Here is a 17523-nt window from a genome sequence, read left to right as displayed (position 1 = left end):
TCCAGTAATCTTCAAGGGGTTGTAGTAGTTGAAAAAGCTCATATGAGTGAACAATATTTTCCAGCCATACAGAAGTTCACTGTGCTTGACCTTGGGATGGCCAGCCAGATGGAAGCATCCTGCCTCACAGGATGCTTTGAAGAGCAAACCAAAGAGCTCTGGAAAAATCCTTTCTCAGGAAGAAAGGGGCTCTGTTTTCTAAGCCATTTATTCTTTGTTTTTGTTTTTGTTTGGAGACAGTCTCACTTTGTCATCCAGGCTGGAGTGCAGTGATGGCACGATCTTGGCTCACTGCAACCCTCACCTCCCAGTTCAAGTGATTCTCCTGCCTCAGCCTCCTGAGTAGCTGGGATTACAGGCACCCGCCACCACCACGCCTGACTAATTTTTGTATTTTTAGTAGAGACGAGGTTTCACCATTTTGGCCAGGTTGGTCTTGAACTCCTGACCTCAAGTAATCCGCCCGCCCGGGCCTCCTAAAGTGCTGGGATTACAGGCATGAGCCACTGCGTCCGACCCACTCCTTCTTTGAAATGTGCAGCAGATTCCAGGATTTGGAAAAGTTAAAGCCTTCCTTTTGCTTCAGAAGTTTCGAAGTCTCCAGGAGCTGAGTAATGATTCCATCCGAGAACTCGAGCAGCTTATTGGACAAGTGGTAGCAGAGCAAATTCATGCCTTCTTCACACAGTCCAAGTGATGCACGGCCTCATGTCTACTCTATATTCTCCTTTAGACCACGAACAACAAGGTGTTGTTTTCATATTTAAAAACCAAGAAAAATATTTCTTCTCACAGCAACTAGTGAAAGATGAGGTGAGGCCTGAGCGGAGCCTAAGAGTCATCCTGCTGTCAGAGGCATGTGAACCAGAGCAACTCCACCGTGAATAGCAGCGGGATAAATGAGGTTGAAACCTACTGGTCTACATTCCCGGAGGGTTAAGGCGTTGTAAGTCACAGGATGAGACAGGAGGTCAGCACAAAACACAGGTCATAAAGACCTTGCTGATAAAACAGTTTGCAGTAAAGAAGCCAGCCAAAACCTACCAAAACCAAAATGGACACGAGAGTGACCTCTGGTCCTCCTCACTGCTATACTCACACCAATGCCGTGACAGTTTACAAATGCCATAGCAACATCAGGAAGTTACCCTATATGGTCAAAAAAGGGGAAGCATAGATAAGCCACCCCTTATTAGCATAGCATCAAGAAATAACCATAAAATTGGGCAACCAGTCACCCTCGGGGCTGCTCTGTCTTTGGAGTAGCCATTCTTTTATTCCTTTACTTTCTTAATAAATTTGCTTTTGCTTTGCACTGTGGACTCGCCCTGAATTCTTTCTTGTGCAAGATCCAGGAACCCTCTCTGGGGGTTTGGATCAGGACCCCTTTCCTGTAACACCTCTATACAGTCCGGGATCAGGCATTGAAGTTATTGGACTGCAGAGGGCACTGCCTCATTCAGTTAAGATGAAAAGCGTCGCTAGAGATCTTCCCAAGACAGTCAGGGATTTTCATTCCCAGCAAAATGACAATTAGGGCAGATTTTAATGTGTGACCTTGACCTGCATCTATTGTGGAATGGTCTTCTAAAAAGTTGTGTGTGCTAGATCTAAAAGACCCATCTAAAGGAAACAAACTTACGATGAAGCATTATGTATTACGAGCCCCTTGTTCCTGGGGTCAGAGCTGCTGTTCTTTAGGTCTGGCCTTTTTTTTTTTTTTTTTTTTTTTTTTTTTTGAGACAGGATCTCACTTTGTCACCCAGGCTGCAGTGCAGTGGCACAATCTTGGGCTCAAAAGATCCTCCCACCTCAGCCTCCCGAGTAGCTGGGACTATAGGTCGACACCACCACACCCAGCTAATTTTTGTAGAGATGGGGTTTCACCATAGCATATGGACACCATTCTTAGGCTGGTCTCAAACTCCTGAGCTCAAGCGACCCACCCTCCTCGGCCTCCCAAAGTACTAGGATTACAGACATGAGCCACTGCCTCTGGCAGGTCTGGTCTTCATATACCAGTGCTTTGAGGGTTGCTGCCAATGTAAACAAGCAATTGTACAAATATATATATATTTTTATAGAATAAGTGTAGTATAATAAAAAGCACATTTGGTCTTTGGGCCTGGATCCTGTCACAGAAACCTTAAAATCCTTGGAATTTCCTGAGTGATAAGAGTGTCTTTTGTTATTCACAACAAGCCCCTGATCTTGCATAACATCAGTCACACCTGAACTTGTGCTACGTTAATGCATGACGTAAGGTGTGGCTCCTGTTCCGGATGAAACCGCTCAGGTAAAGACCAAGGGATAAGAGGAGTGGAACTATCAGCCCCACCCACTGACCTTCGGGAAGCAGGCGGGAGAGGGGGCTGGAAATAAAGCTCTATAAAAACTCATGAACAGTGGGTCTTGATGAGCTTCCGGGTTTATGGATTCGTGGGCTGCTTCCAACTGCTAGGAGGGTGGTGCACTCCAACTCCGGGACAGAAGACCCTGTGCTCAGGACTCTTCCAGACTTCTTTATCTGGCTGTTCATCTTCCATAATCAACTGGTAAGTAATACGTTTTCCTGAATTCCGTGAGCCATTCTAGCAAATGATGGAACGCAAGGAGGAGGTCATGGGAACCCCCACATTTATAGCTGGTCAGTCAGAAGGACTGGGACTTTCAATTGGCATCTGGGTGGGAGCAATTTTGTGGGACTGAGCTCTGAACTTGTGGGATCTGACATTGACTGCAGGTCGATAGTGTCAGTATTGAGTTGGATTGTAGGACACCCAGCTGGTGTTGGAGAATCAGTCAGTGTGGGGAAAAAAAACTCGCACATCTGGTGTCAAAAGTGTTCTGTGTGAGGTTGTAGAGAAACAAGTGTATTTCTTAGACTACGTAAATTAAAAAACACATAAGGAATCAGAATTCTTCAAAGTGGAGGGAAGAGTCTGTAGTTCCTAAAACGGGACACAAGAGGGCAACAAATAACCTCCAGAGCCTTGCCGTCGAGTTGCTTTTCTTTCCAAGGGGTTTACACTTTAGTTGATTGCTAATATAGTTCATCTAGCAAGAATATTGAACTATGCCTGACAGGATGAAAGGCTCCTGATGACTAAGACCTGTACTTCATTTATAGTCGGTTTCCTTCTCAATGCCAGGCACTGCGTTGAGTACTGATATTTTAAAAAGATGAATCAGTCAAGGAGTCAAGAATTTCGCGGGAAAGAGCAACAAGTGATTCTTATTTTTTTATTTCCCCAAAATATAAAGAGACAAATGGTCAAACCCATTTCCATGAGTAATACTAACTGCTTCAGATGGTGGAGAAAGGCCGGGCACGGTGGCTCACGCCTGTAATCCCAACACTTTGGGAGGCAAAGGTGGACGGATCGCCTGAGGTCGGGAGTTGGACACTAGCCTGACCAACATGAGGTGAAACCCCTTCTCTACTAAAAATACAAAATTAGCCGGGCGTGGTGGAGCATGCCTGCTGGAGAATCGCTTGAATCCGGGAGGCGGAGGTTGGGGTGAGCCGAGATCTCACCATTGCAGTCCAGCCTGGGCAATAAGAGCAAAACTCCATCTCAAAAACAAACCAACCAAAGATGGTGGAGAAAGACAAGGTGTGGTGCCTGTAATCCTAGCACTTTGGGAGGCTGAGTCAGCCTGAGCAACATGGCAAAACATGCCACATCTTAAACCCGTTTTTCTTTTTACGTAGACTTGATTTTCTAAAGAAGTTTTAGGTTCACAGCAAAGTTGAAAGGCAGGTTAGAGTTCCCATGTATTCCTTGCCTTAACACGCATTTCCTCCTCTAGCACCAACATCACTGACCCAGAGTGGTACATTTGTTAAAACTGATGAACCTACATTGACACATCATCACTCAGAGTCCACCACCACGCCCAGCTAATTTGGTATTTTCAGTAGAAAAGAGGTTTCTCCATGTTGGTCAGGCTGATGTTGCACTCCCGACCTCAGGTGATCTGCCCGCCTCAGCCTCCTAAAGTGCTGGGATTATAGGCGTGAGCCACCACACCCGGCCTGCAGCTACTGATCTTTTTAACATCTCCGTAGTTTTGTTTTTTTCCAGAATGTCATATAGTTAGAATCATACAGTATATGGGCTTTTCAGATTGACTTCTTTCATTTAGTAATATGCTCTTAAGGTTCTTCCATGTCTTTTGGAGGCCTGATCATTTCTTTTTATTGCTGATTAATATCCCATTGTCTGAATATACCACAGTTTATTTATTCTTTCTTTCTTTTTTTTTTTTTTTTTTTTTTTTGAGACGGAGTCTCGCTCTGTCGCCCAGACTGGAGTGCAGTGGCCAGATCTCAGCTCACTGCAACCTCCGCCTCCCGGGTTTATGCTATTCTCCTGCCTCAGCCTCCTGAGTAGCTGGGACTACAGGCGCCCGCCACCTCGCCCGGCTAGTTTTTTGTATTTTTTAGTAGAGACGAGGTTTCACCAGGTTAGCCAGGATGGTCTCGATCTCCTGACCTTGTGATCCGCCCGTCTCGGCCTCCCAAAGTGCTGGGATTACAGGCTTGAGCCACCGCGCCCGGCCTATTCTTTCATCTACTAAAGGACGTCTTGATTGCCCACAAGTTTTGACAATTATGAATAAAGCTGCTATAAACATTCATGTGCAGGATTTTGTGTGGCAATAAGTTTCATCTCCTATGAGTGAATACCAAGGAGTATGATTGCTGGATCATATGGTAAGAGTATGTTTAGTTTTGTAAGAAACCACCAATCTGTCTTCCAAAGTGGCTGTCCCATTTTATGTTCTACCAGCAATGAATGAGAGTTTCTGTTGCTTCACAGCCTCCCCAGCATTTGATGGTGTTTGTGTTCTGAATTTTGGCCAATCTCACAGGGGCATAGTGGTGTCTTATGTTTTAATTTTTATGCCCCCAATAACATATAATAATGTGTTTATAATATATAAAACATAATGTGCAGCACCTTTCCATATGCCCATTTGCCATCTGTATATCTTTGACGTGGTTTCTGTTCAGATATTTTGCCCATTTTAAAAATTTAGGTTAAATTTTTTTTAAGAGTTGTATTATTTTGAATAATATGCCTTTTCCAGAAGTGTCTTTTGCAAATATTTGTTCCCAGTCTGGCTTGTCTTCTCATTCTCTTGATATTCTCTTTAGCAAAGTGGATGCTTGTAATTTTGTTTTTTGTTTGTTTGTTTGAGACAGGGTCTCGCTCCTGCCTCCCAGGCTAGAGTGCAGTGACACGATCTTGGCTTACTGCTACCTCCGCCTCCCAGGTTCAAGCAATTCTCCTGCCTCAGCCTCCTGAGTAGCTGAACTTAAAGGCGCCTGCCACCACACCCGGCTAATTTTTGTATTTTTAGTAGAGGCGAAGTTTCACCATGTTGGCCAGGTTGGTCTCGAACTCCTGACCTCAAGTGATCACGCCCCCCCCCGCCACTCGGCCTCCCAAAGTGCTGGGATTACAGGCGTGAGCCACTGTGCTCCACCGATGTTTGTAGTTTTGATAAAGTCAGTTATCAATGGGAGTTCTCAATTATTTCCAAGTTATTTCAAAGGATTATGCCTTTGGTGTTGTATCTGAAAAGTTACTGCCCTACTGAAGGTCATCTAAATTTTCTCCTTTTTTTTTTTTTTTTTTTTTGAGACAGGGTCTCACTCTGTCGCCCAGGCTGGAGTGCAGTGGCGTGATCTTGGCTCACTGCAAGCTCTGCCTCCCAGGTTCACACCATTCTCCTGCCTCAGCCTCCCAAGTAGCTGGGACTACAGGCGCCCGCCACCACTCCTGGGGTTTCACCGTGTTAGCCAGGATGGTCTTGATCTCCTGACCTCGTGATCTGCCCGCCCTCGGCCTCCCAAAGTGCTGGGATTACAGGCGTGAGCCACCGCGCCCGGCCTCCTTTTTTTTTTCTTTTAGATGGACTCTTGCTCTGCCACCCAGGCTGGAGTGCAGTGGCACCATCTCTGCTCACTGCAACCTCTGCCTCCCGTTTCAAACCATTCTCCTGCCTCAGCCTCCTGAGTAACTGGGACTACAGGCACATGCCACCCCACCCAGCTAATTTTTGTATTTTTAGTGTGTTGGCCAGGCTGGTCTCGAACTCTTGAGCTCCAGTGATCCACCCGCCTCAGCCTCCCAAAATGTTTTTTTTTTTTCCATGTAAATGTCCAGTTGTTCCAGCACTGTTTTTTTTTTTTTTTTTGAGACAGAGTCTCACCCTGTCGCCCAGGCTGGAGGGTAGTGGCTCACTGCAACCTCCCAGGTTCATGTCTCCTGGGTTCAAGTGATTCTCTTGCCTCGGTGTCCCAAGTAGCTGGGACTACAGGTGCACGCCACCATGCCTGGCTAATTTTTTTGCATGTTTTGTAGAGACAGGGTTTCACCACGTTGTCTAGGCTAGTCTTGAACTCCTGAGCTCAGGCAATCTGCTTGCCTCGGCCTCCCAAAGTGGTGGGATTACAGGCGTGAGCAACCACACCCAGGCTGTGTTTTTTATTTCAAATTACACTTGCTCATCACTGATGTATAGGAAAGCAATTAATTTTTGTATGTAAACCTTTTATCCTGCAATTGTGCTAGAATTGCTTATTAGTTTCAGGAGGTTTTTTTTTGTAAATTCTCTTAGACTTTTTATATAGGCAATCATGTTATCTGCGAACAAGGACAGTTTTATTTTTTCCTTCTCAATCTGTACACATTTTATTTCCTTTTCATGTCTTGTTGCATTAGCTAGAACTTTCAGTATTGAAAAGTGGTAAGAGAAGACATGCTTGCCTTGTCCTTTGTCTTAGTGGGAAAGCTTCAAGTTTCTCACCAACAGGATGTTAGCTGTAGTTTCTTTGTAGATGTTCTTAATGCAGTTGAGGAAGTTCCTCTTTATTTTCAGTCTTCGGAGAGTTTTTATTTTTATCCCATATTTCATTTAAAAATGCCAAGAGTTTTTTTTGTTGTTGTTGGTTTTGTTTGATCATGAATGGCTGTTGGATTTTGTCAAATGGCTCTTTCAGCATCTATTGGTATGATCATGTGATATTTCTTCTTTAGTCTGTTGATGCAATGGATTGCATTAATCAATTTTTCAGATATTGAGCCTGCCTTGGTTGCGGTATATAATTATTTTTATTAAATTGTTACATTTAGTTTGCTAATATTTTGAGGATTTTTACATCTATGACATATTTTAACATCCATAGGATTTGTAGTGATACCTGCTCTTTCATTTCTTTTCTTTCTTTTTTTTTTTTTTTTTAAGATGGAATCTCGCTCTGTTGCCCAGGCTGGAGTGCAGTGGCCAAATCTCAGCCTCAGCTTCCCAAGTAGCTGGGACTACAGGTGTGCACCACCATGCCTGGCTAATTTTTTTATTATTTATTTATTTTTTTCTTTTTTGAGATGGAGTCTCACTCTGTCTCCCATGCTGGAGTGCAGTGGGGCAATCTCAGCTCTCTGCAAGCTCCGCCTCCCAGGTTCAAGCGATTCTCCTGCCTCAGTCTCCCGAGTAGCTGGTACTACAGGCGCCCACCACCACGCCCGGATAATTTTTGTATTTTTAGTAGAGACAGGGTTTCACCATATTGGCCAGGCTGGTCTGAAACTCTTGACGTTGTGATCCGCCCACCTTGGTCTTCCAAAGTGCTGGGATTACAGGCGTGAGCCACCGCGCCCGGACTAATTTTTGTGTTTTTAGTAGAGACAGGGTTTCACCATGTTGGCTAGGCTGGTCTCGAACTCCTGACCTCGGCTGATCCGCTTATCCACCCACCTTGCCCTCCCATAGTGCTGGGATTACATTACAGGTGTGAGCCAACGAGCCTGGCAGTCTTTCCTCATTCTTTCTTACTTTCTTTTTTGGAGGCGGAGTCTCACTCTGTCACCCAGGGTGGAGTGCAGTAGCCCGATCTCGGCTCTCTGCAACCTCCGCCTCCCAGGCTCCAGCGATTGTCCCACCTCTGCCTCCCCACCACAGGCGCGTGACACCTTGGCCAGCCATTTTCTTTTTTCTTTTTTTTTGAGACAGGGTTTTCTTTTGTTTTGTTTTGGAGCGCAGTCTCCCTCTGTCTCCCAGGCTGGAGTGCAGTGGCGCCATCTCAGCTCACTGCAAGTTCCGCCCCCCGGGTTCACGCCCTTCTCCTGCCTCAGCCTCCCAAGTAGCTGAGACTACAGCACCCGCCACCACGCCCGGCCAATTTTTTTCATATTTTTAGTAGAGACGGAGTTTCACCATGTTAGCCAAGATGGTCTCGATCTTCTGACATCGTGATCCGCCCGCCGCGGCTTCCCGAAGTGCTGGGATTACAGGCGTGAGCCACTGCGCCCGGCCACAGCCAGAGACAGAGTTTTTTTCACCCTTTTGCCAAGGCTGGTCTCCAACTCCTGAGTTTAGGCGATCCACCAGCCTCTTCCTTCCAAAGTGCTGGGATTACGGGCATGAGCCACCGCGCCCGGCGATGCTCTTTCATTTCTAATATTATTAATTTGTCTCATCCCTCTTTTTAATTTATTTTTATTTTTTAATTAATTAGCCTGGCTTATTGATTTTATGGAACTTTTCAAAGAACTAGCTTTTGGTTCTTATTGGTTTTCTCAGTTCCTGTTTACAGTTTTGTTATATCTATGCTTTTTTTTCTGTGTATATTAAATTTATTTGCTTTTCCTTTGTAGCTTCCTAAGGCAGACACTTAAATTCAATTATTTATTTTTAGATTTTCTTTTTTTTCCGAGATGGGGTCTTGCTCTGTTGTGCCAGGAGTGCAGTGGCGTGATTACGGCTCACTGCAGCCTCAACCTCCCCAGGCTCAAGCGATCCTCCCATCTTAGCCTCCAGTAACTGGGATTATAGGTACAAGCCACCACACCTGGCTAATTTTTGTATGTTTTGTAGAGACAAGGTTTTATTATGCTGCCCTGGCTGATCTTGAACTCCTGGGCTGATCTGCCCACCTTGGTCTCACAAAGTGCTGAGATTCGGCAATTTTTCGATGTTTCTTTTTTTCTTTTTTTTTCTTTTTTGGAGACAAAGCCTCTCTGTCGCCCAGGCTGGAGTGCAGTGGTGCGATCTTGGTTCACTATAACCTCCCCCTCCCAGTTTTCAAGGGATTCTCCTGCCTCAGCCTCCCAGGTAGTTGGGATTACAGGCAGGGACCACCACACCAGGGATAATTTTTGTATTTTTATTAGACATGGGGTTTCACTATGTTGGCCAAATTGGTCTTGAATTCCTGGTCTCAAGTGACCTGCCCGCCTCGGCCTCGCAAAGTGTTGGGATTAGAGGTGTGAGCCACCATGCCTGGCTTCTTTTTTTCTAATATATGCATTCATTGCTGTGTATTCCCATCTAAGTACTGCTTTTACTACATTCCACAGATTTTATGTTGTATTTTTATTTTCATTTTCCATTGACTTGTATTAATTTATTATTATTATTATTATTATTTTGAGACGGAGTCTCACTGTCACCTAGGCTGAAGTGCAATGGCATGATCTCGGCTCACCAAAACCTCAACCTCTGCCTCCAAGTTCAAGCGATTCTCCTGCTTCAGCCTCCCAAGTAGCTGGGATTACAGGCATGTGCCACCATGCCTGGATAATTTTGTATTTTTAATAGAGACGAGGTTTCTCCATGTTGGTCAGGCTGGTCTCGAACTTCCAACCTCAGGTGATCTGCCCACCTTAGCCTCCCAAAGTGCTGGGATTATAGGCATGAGCCACTGCACCCGGCCAACTAATTAAAAAAAAATTTTTTTTTTGAGACAGAGTTTCACTCTTGCTGCCCAGGCTGGAGTGCAATGGCATGGTCTCGGCTCACTGCAACCTCCGCTTCCTGGGTTCAAGCAATTCTTCTGCCTTAGCCTCCCAAGAAGCTGGGATTACAGGCACCCGCCACCATGCCTGGTTATTTTTTGTCTTTTTGTCTAGATGGGGTTTCACCATGTTGGCCAGGCTGGTCTCGAACTCCTGACCTCAGGTGATCCGCACACCTTGGCCTCCCAAAGTACTGGGATTACAGGTGTGAGTTACCACACCCGGCCTCCACTGACTTTTAAAAGGTTAATGCTATATAGACAGCTGCATATATATAGATGCAGCGTTCAATCCTATGCAGATTTGGAGAGGGCTCCACAGAGGAATTATGGAGAAATCAGTGTTTATGAACTTTAGCGCATCGGAATCATCAATGTATAACAAAATGAAGAATCTTCTGCTCTTTCCCTAAGGATTTCAATTTGGTGTGTCTGTGGTGAGGCAAGAATATGTACTTGGCAACCACCTTCAAGTGATTCTGATTCAGATGCGCTCACTAAATGCAGGCTTTCTTACTTTATACCGGTATTTCTCAAATTTGAGTATGTACCTGAATCCCCCTGAGGGCATGATTGCCAGATAAATACAGGATGATCCATTTACTGTGAATTTCAGATAAACAAAATATAATTTTTTTAGTATGTGTCTCAAATACTGTAATATTTGGGCAAATAATCTAAGTAAAATTCAAATGTGCTTCCTCTCTAAGCATCACGAGTACTTTCAAATTAGGAGTTTAAATTTCCCTTGTGGCAGATATTTGTGATGATTATTTTGTCTTTTTAGGACATTTCAAAATATACAACCTCATCAAAGGATTTTCCTCTTCATTACTGTTTCTCCTGTTAACTTTTTCTTAATATCTCCATCCTCCTTCTGTGGTCACTCCAGAAACAAAAAGCTCCAGAGAAACGTTACAACTTATTTTTCATATTTTTTCCTCTTTTCTTTGTTTCTCCTTTTATTTTCACACTTCTCGCTCCATTTCCTCTCCGCCTCTGCTCTCCGTCTTTCCTTTGTAAGTCTCTGCTTTTGCCCAAGTTGTCCTGGACAAAATGAAATTTCTACCAGGGCTCCCCTCCTTCCTTTCTTCCTTTCTGTTTTCTTCCCTTTTTCCTTCCTTTCTGCTTTCTCCCTCAGCCATCCATGTCAAAATTAAAATCTATTGAAACAAATTAGGGAGTTAAGAGTACTGGGGACCAGCCTACATTATTGTGTTCCATAAGGAGATTCTGTTCTGACAGTCCTCTTGCTAGAACAAGTTCCAAGTCAGGAAAGAAAAAAAAAAGCAGGGGACTGGGGAGAGCTTCAAGAAACAATTGCTTTGCCTGAGGATCTGTTAGGAGAGTGATGGATGGCACTGCAGTTAGGACTTGGAGAACTGCAGGAAAAGGAGGGGAGTCATTGCCAGGCAGCATGAGGGGAGGAGGTGTCTAGAAGAAACAGCCATTCAGGAAGAGCTTATGAAAGGGGTGGAGAATGCACTGCCTGTGTATGCTGCAAGACCTTTCTGCAGACATTGTGTCTTTGTGAGCTGACTGCAGAGGCCATGTGCATGTGAAATGTATGAGAATGTATGTGTTGCTTATTTCAGATCATGGATGAACCTGTGTGAATTGCTGACTGCAAGAAACAGGAGTGGATTGTTGAAAAGATCTTGCAGCCAGAGTGCTTGTTTGTGGTTGTGTGGTATGTGTGGCTGACTTTTTGCCAAATGCACTGTTCTGATTCCAGCTCTGAAAGTTTAGTGGAAGTCTGGCAGATTAAGCCAAGACACAACAAAGTCAGAATTTAGAAGAAAATATGGGGGCAACATGAGAGGGAAACAGAAGCTGTTACAATAAGAGACAAGAAAAGGGAGATTTAGGGAAGGGGGAATGAGAAAACAAAAGATAAATAATAGAAATTATTATCTTAGGAAAATTTTAAAGAAGAGCAGAAAGAAAAACAACACATTCTTTCAGATGTAGGCACTGTATACTTTTAGTTCTTCTAGTACTCCAGTTCTTAGTCTCCCTAATTTCTTTCTGGATGGTTTATCTTGAAATAACGTATATTACAGGTATATTTTGGTTATACCAGAGGATATTTAAACCTTAACAATTATCCAGAAATGAGCATTACTATTTTTAGATGATTTAAAAAAATTGTGTTGTTCTTGAAGGAGGGCTGTTGAGCATAATGAAAGGACATTCAGTTTTGATCCAGGGATTAATTGAACAGGATTAGAGAATTTGTGTGTGTGTTTAAAATAACGTGTGAAGAGCACGACATATTTTTTTTTTTTTTTCTGAGGCGGAGTCTTGCTCTGTTGCCTAGGCTGGAGTGTAGTGGCACGATCTCGGCTCACTGCAGCCTTGGCCTCTTGGGTTCAAGAGATTCTCCTGTCTCAGCCTCCCAAGTAGCTGGGATTACAGGCGCCCACCACCACGCCTGACTAATTTTTTCTATTTTTAGTAGAGACAGGGTTTTGCCATGTTGGCCAGGCTAGTCTGGAACTCCTGACCTCAGCTGATCTGCCTGCCTCGGCCTCCGAAAGTGCTGGGATTACAGGCATGAGCCACTGTGCCTGGCCGTGCATGAGATATTTCAAAATAGGGATAATAAAATACACCTTACCTCCACATTCTAAAGATGGTTATTGTTATTACTTTATTAGCAAAATTTAACAGGGGTTACCTATACATGGAATAAGATATTTAACTTAGTCATGAGATTTTCTTCTAGATTTGGTAAACACAAGGAGGGCATAACTTTTAGATTGAATGTGGGCTGAAGAGAGACGTCCTAGTTGGGAGCATCCTAGTTTTGCTTTGTTGCCAAAACATTATAACTACATATTTTGACTTCAAATTGCAACCATTATAATGTCTCTCTCTCCCAGCATTTTGCTTAATTAATATTTTAAACCAAAATAATTAATAGAAATTATATTTCCAACACTACTTTTGCTCCATTCCTTAGTCTTTCTTTTGTTTCATTCAGCCATATTTTCCTCCTGTACTTATTCTACTCTTTTTTCCATCTGCCTCTCTCCTTTGTTATTTCTTCCCCTCTGTCATGTTTCCCTGGATTTGATTAAAGTCTCCTTCACTTTTTCCTCATCCTTCTCTCTTTTATTGAAATCACTCCTTTTCAGGTTTGTCTTTCTCCCCATTCCTTTCTCCGGTGTCTTTGTCTCCAGCAGAGGGGATCTGATGGTGATGCAGAGGTGGGGAGTGAGGCCTGGGAGGACGCAGGCTGGGCATAGGGAGGAGAAAATGGGGCTTCAGCTGCTTCTGCAATCAGCCTACAAAAGGCTGACTTAAAACCTGCCTCTGTAAATCTCCCCTCTTCTGCCCCCTCAAAGGGTCTCTCTACTTCCCCACCTTAAAGTCCACCTCCCCCATCCCCATTTCTCTAGTGACATCACTCCTTTCCAGCTGTGACTGTCAGGGACTCTGACCTACTTTTGGCCACTCTATTAGGCAATAAGCCATGTTTTCTCCACTAAACTCAGGATTTTCTGCTAAACCCTCTTTGTCCCAGCATGCCAGTGGGTCCCTTTTGAAACCTCAAAACATTTTACAGTTACCTACAATACAGTCATTTTTTCATGCCTGAAGTTCGAGAAAAAGCATAATTGATAAAAAGCTTCTATGACTGTAGAAAATCCATTTGTGACTTAAATGGAGTTATACTTTATCAAAATAGAATCCATACGTATTTGAAGAATCATGTATGTGTTAGTAACAATTTTTTGTTGAATCTTTAGAAGTGATGCTCAGTTAATGGATTCTTAGGCCCTTTGTGGCAAATTATAATGTATGTAACATTATTTTTCACACGTTAGTAAATGCTACTTAAGCATGAACCCAAACAGCAGGCATTGATATTTAAGTAAAACTTTACTAAGAAGTTGGGGGAAACTGCAGACAATCCTTTTTATAGTCTTCCGAGGGATTACAAAAAGTGTTTGACAAAGCAGTTAAAAGCATGTACTTTGCTACCTGGATTCAAATATTGGTTCTGCTATTTTGCTAGCTGAGTGACTTTGGACAAGTTACTTAACCTCACTGTGTCTCCGTTTGCTCATCTGTAAAAAGAAGATACTCCAGGCTAGGTGCAGTGGCTCACGCCTGTAATCCCAGCACTTTGGAGGACCAAGGCAGGTGGATCATGAGGTCAACAGATTGAGGCCATCCTGGCCAACATGGTGAAAACCCCTCTCTACTAAAAATACAAAAATGAGCTGGGTGTGGTGGTGTGTGCCTGTGATCCCAGCTACTTGGGAGGCTGAGGCAGGAGAATCACTTGAACCTGGGAGGCAGAGGTTGCAGTGAGCCGAGATTGTACCATTCCACTCCAGCCTGGCGACAAAGCGAAACTCTGTCTCAAAAAACAAAACAAAACAAAAAATAAAAGAAGATAATCCAAACCCAGTAGGGTTAGAACTTTCCACGTTCTAAGATATGATAGGTTTATTATGAGACTGGGGACAGTGATGTAACTATGTGTTTCAAGTATTTCTATGGTGTGATCCTCATGCCTAAGTCTACATTTTTTTGAGACTGAGTCTTGCTCTGTCCCCCAGGCTGGAATGCATTACCTACAAATTCAGTCATGTTTCCCTGCACCAAGAGAGGGGTTTTTTTTTTTCTTTAATATTTGATGCTTCCTCTATTCTTTAGATGAGAACACTTCTAAGGTGCCTTTCCATAGTTTCTTATCTCATTTTTTCTTCTTCCATTCTTCCCAGTTTGTTATACATCTAAGATCCTCCCAAAGACAGGGAAATCAGGACTGGGAAATTGCTGCCAACGATTTAATTTCATTGCCTCATTTTCTCTTCAGTCAGAGAGGACTAACAATATTTGCTCAACCTTAGAATGTTCCCTGAGGCTACAATGAGTTTATAAATGTTGAGGGCTTTAAATAAAGAGCATTTTACAAATGGTTATTTTGGTCTCTAAGACACTGTGCTCAAACTTTCATGTGTCTAAGGATCATTTAGTATGCTTATTCCAAATGCAGATAAACGGCCGATTTTAGACGCTTTGAGTTGCTCAAGAAATGCAGGTACACAGGCTGATTGAGGTCAGAGGCAGAGGTCAAGGAATCTGCATTTTAAATAAGCATTCCAGGTAATGTCTATGTGGTAGAGGGGAAAAAAAAATCTTAACCACATACAATTAAAGAAGTAGGGGGAAACCCACATCATGTTTCTTGCCAAGACTGTCTTTTCTTTCCACCCATTCTTTCTCTTCTATGATTTAGTCAATGTATGGTCTTTCCTCCCTTTGTGTCTGGCATCTGCATTTTCTTAGCGTAGTTAGAGAGACAGCTCAGTTTAATGTGCTGAGATGGAGCGGGGAAAAGGAGGAGGGATGTGGGTGGAGAAAGCCTAGATCAGTGTTTAGCTATTCTACTGCAGACTGTTGTCAGGCTGGTTCTAGCCGGCTGGCTCCAGGAGAGGAAGCAGTGGGGAGAGCTAGATTTACTGCAGCTGCCGCTACTGTTCCTTATTTGCTAGTGAAGGTTCTGACATTAAACACCAACCACCTTTTCTCCAGTCACATGAATTTTGCAGTAATAATGTTAGATATTTCACAAAGAACACTATTTTAGGTCCTGAGGATAACCATCTCAAAGATGAAATTCTTGTTTACAATTCTCTTTACTACTTCGAGGCCTTTAGTTTTGATCAGATCCCCGCTAGTTGCCTTGTCTTCAAACCCAGGGGGAAATGATTTGCAACAGATCATGTGTACAGGGCACTTAAAGGTTTTTGCTTGACCTGCAATAGACAAACCATTTATTGTTATTTCATTTGTAAATTATGTTTTTCTGACTGATGTAGATGTATACCTATGTACTCAAGTAGAATCAGAGACGTGGGGTTGACTGGACCTGGGTAACTCTGTTAGGGGAGATTTTGTTTTCGTTAAACCCTCACTTTTATAGGCCTTCCCCCCAGTATCTTCATATTATCCCACCAAAAACTTTAAAATGCTTTGTATTGCAATTTTTTTTCTTTCTTTCTTTTGAGATAGAGTCTCATTCTGTCGCCCAGGCTGGAGTACAGTGGCACTATCTCAACTCACAGCAACCTCCGCCTCCCAGGTTCAAGTGATTCTCCTGCCTCAGCCTCCTGAGTAGGTGGGATTTCAGGTGCCCACCACCACGCCCAGCTAATTTTTGTATTTTTAATATAGATGGGGTTTCACCATGTTAGACCAGGCTGGTCTTGAACTCCTGACCTTAGGTGATCCGCCCACCTCAGCCTCCCAAAATGCTAGGATTACATGCATGAGCCACCACACCTGGCCTGTACTGAAAATTTAGTTATATTCTAATCAGCTAATCCGACCGACTAGTTGAAATGGCTAGATAACATGTGTATTTCAGCACAACCAAATAGTTAATTCTAAGATCTCTGGTCTTTACCCTGTCTATTAAAATCTCCTGGAGGGCTCTGAAAAAATATTGGTGCCTGGACGCCAATGCTGATTTAATCAGTTTTTGGAAGCTCTCCTGTTGATTCTATTTTCTTTTTTAAAAAATAGAGATAGGGGCCAGGTGAGGTGGCTCATGCCTACAATCCCAGCACTTTGGGAGATTCAGGTGAGCGGATCACTTGAGCTCAGGAGTTCAAGGTCAGCCTGGCCAACACGGTGAAACCCCAAGTTTCTACTAAAAATACAAAAATTAGCTGGGCGCCTGTAATCCCAGCTGATCAGGAGGCTGAGGCAGGAGAATCACTTGAACCTGGGAGGTGGAGGTTGCAGTGAGCCGAGATCTTGCCACTGTACTCCAGCCAGGGTGACAGAGCGAGACTCCGTCTCAAAAAAGCAAAACAAAACAAAACAAAAAACAATAAACATAGAGACAGCCTCTCCCCGTGTTGCCCAGGCTGGTCTTGGACTCCTGTACTCAAGCGATCCTCTTGTCTCAGCCTCCAAAAGTGTTGGAATTACAGGTGTGAGCCATCACACCCGGCCTCTTGTTGATTTTTTTTTTTTTTTTTTTTTTTTTTGAGACAGAGTACCCATCTGTTGCCCAGGCTGGAGTCCAGTGGCCCGATGTTGGCTCGCTGCAACTTCTACCCCCAGGTTCAAGCGATTCTCCCACTTCAGCCTCCCCAGTAGCTGGGATTACGGGCACCTGCCACCATGCCCGGCTAATTTTTGTATTTTTAGTAGAGACAGAGTTTCACCATGTGGGCCAGGCTGGTCTCAAACTCCTGACCTCAGGTGATCCACCTGCCTTGGCCTCCCAAAGTGCTGGAATTACAGGCATGAGACAACCCTGTCCAGTCCCTCCTGTTGATTCTCATGTGTCTAGGAATAAGAGCAAAAATCTGGAAGTGTTTTGGCGCAGGCAAAGGATGAACCCTAATTTCATCTCAAAGACATTACTCATCCATACAGTTGTTCTCACACTCATAGGGATATGCAGTAAATATGACTATTTATATGATTATCATACATATCTGAATATTGTATAATTTCTCTTCGCTATTTGACTGTTTTGGTATCAATTAGTCTTGAATAATAATAGCTAACATTCATTGAGACTTACTATGTTATGCATTATGTTTGAGTTACCTCATTCATCCTTCTATCTTAATAAAGTGGTGCTAATATGATCTTCATTTTATTGATGAGAAAACTGAGGTTTATGGAAGTTAAGCAACGATCTCATGCTGCTAGTAAATACAGCTAGGATTTCAAAT

At 43.5% G+C, this 17523-nt stretch overlaps 1 protein-coding gene across 1 annotated transcript in view; it reads left to right on the top strand.

The window, feature by feature from the left end:
* Positions 1–2453: 2453 nt before the first annotated feature.
* The window catches only part of RIMKLB (ribosomal modification protein rimK like family member B), a 104418-nt gene continuing 89348 nt past the window's right edge, over positions 2454–17523 (top strand). Inside the window, exon 1 of the mRNA XM_037995136.2 lies at positions 2454–2555. The gene's annotated coding sequence lies outside the window, so the exon portion shown is untranslated. The remainder of the gene's footprint in view (positions 2556–17523) is intronic.

Source organism: Chlorocebus sabaeus, chromosome 11, assembly GCF_047675955.1.
Source record: "Chlorocebus sabaeus isolate Y175 chromosome 11, mChlSab1.0.hap1, whole genome shotgun sequence".
Classification (NCBI taxonomy): Eukaryota; Metazoa; Chordata; class Mammalia; order Primates; family Cercopithecidae; genus Chlorocebus; species Chlorocebus sabaeus.
Note: the sequence above shows the minus strand (reverse complement) of the source record. Positions and strands in the feature narration are given on the sequence as shown.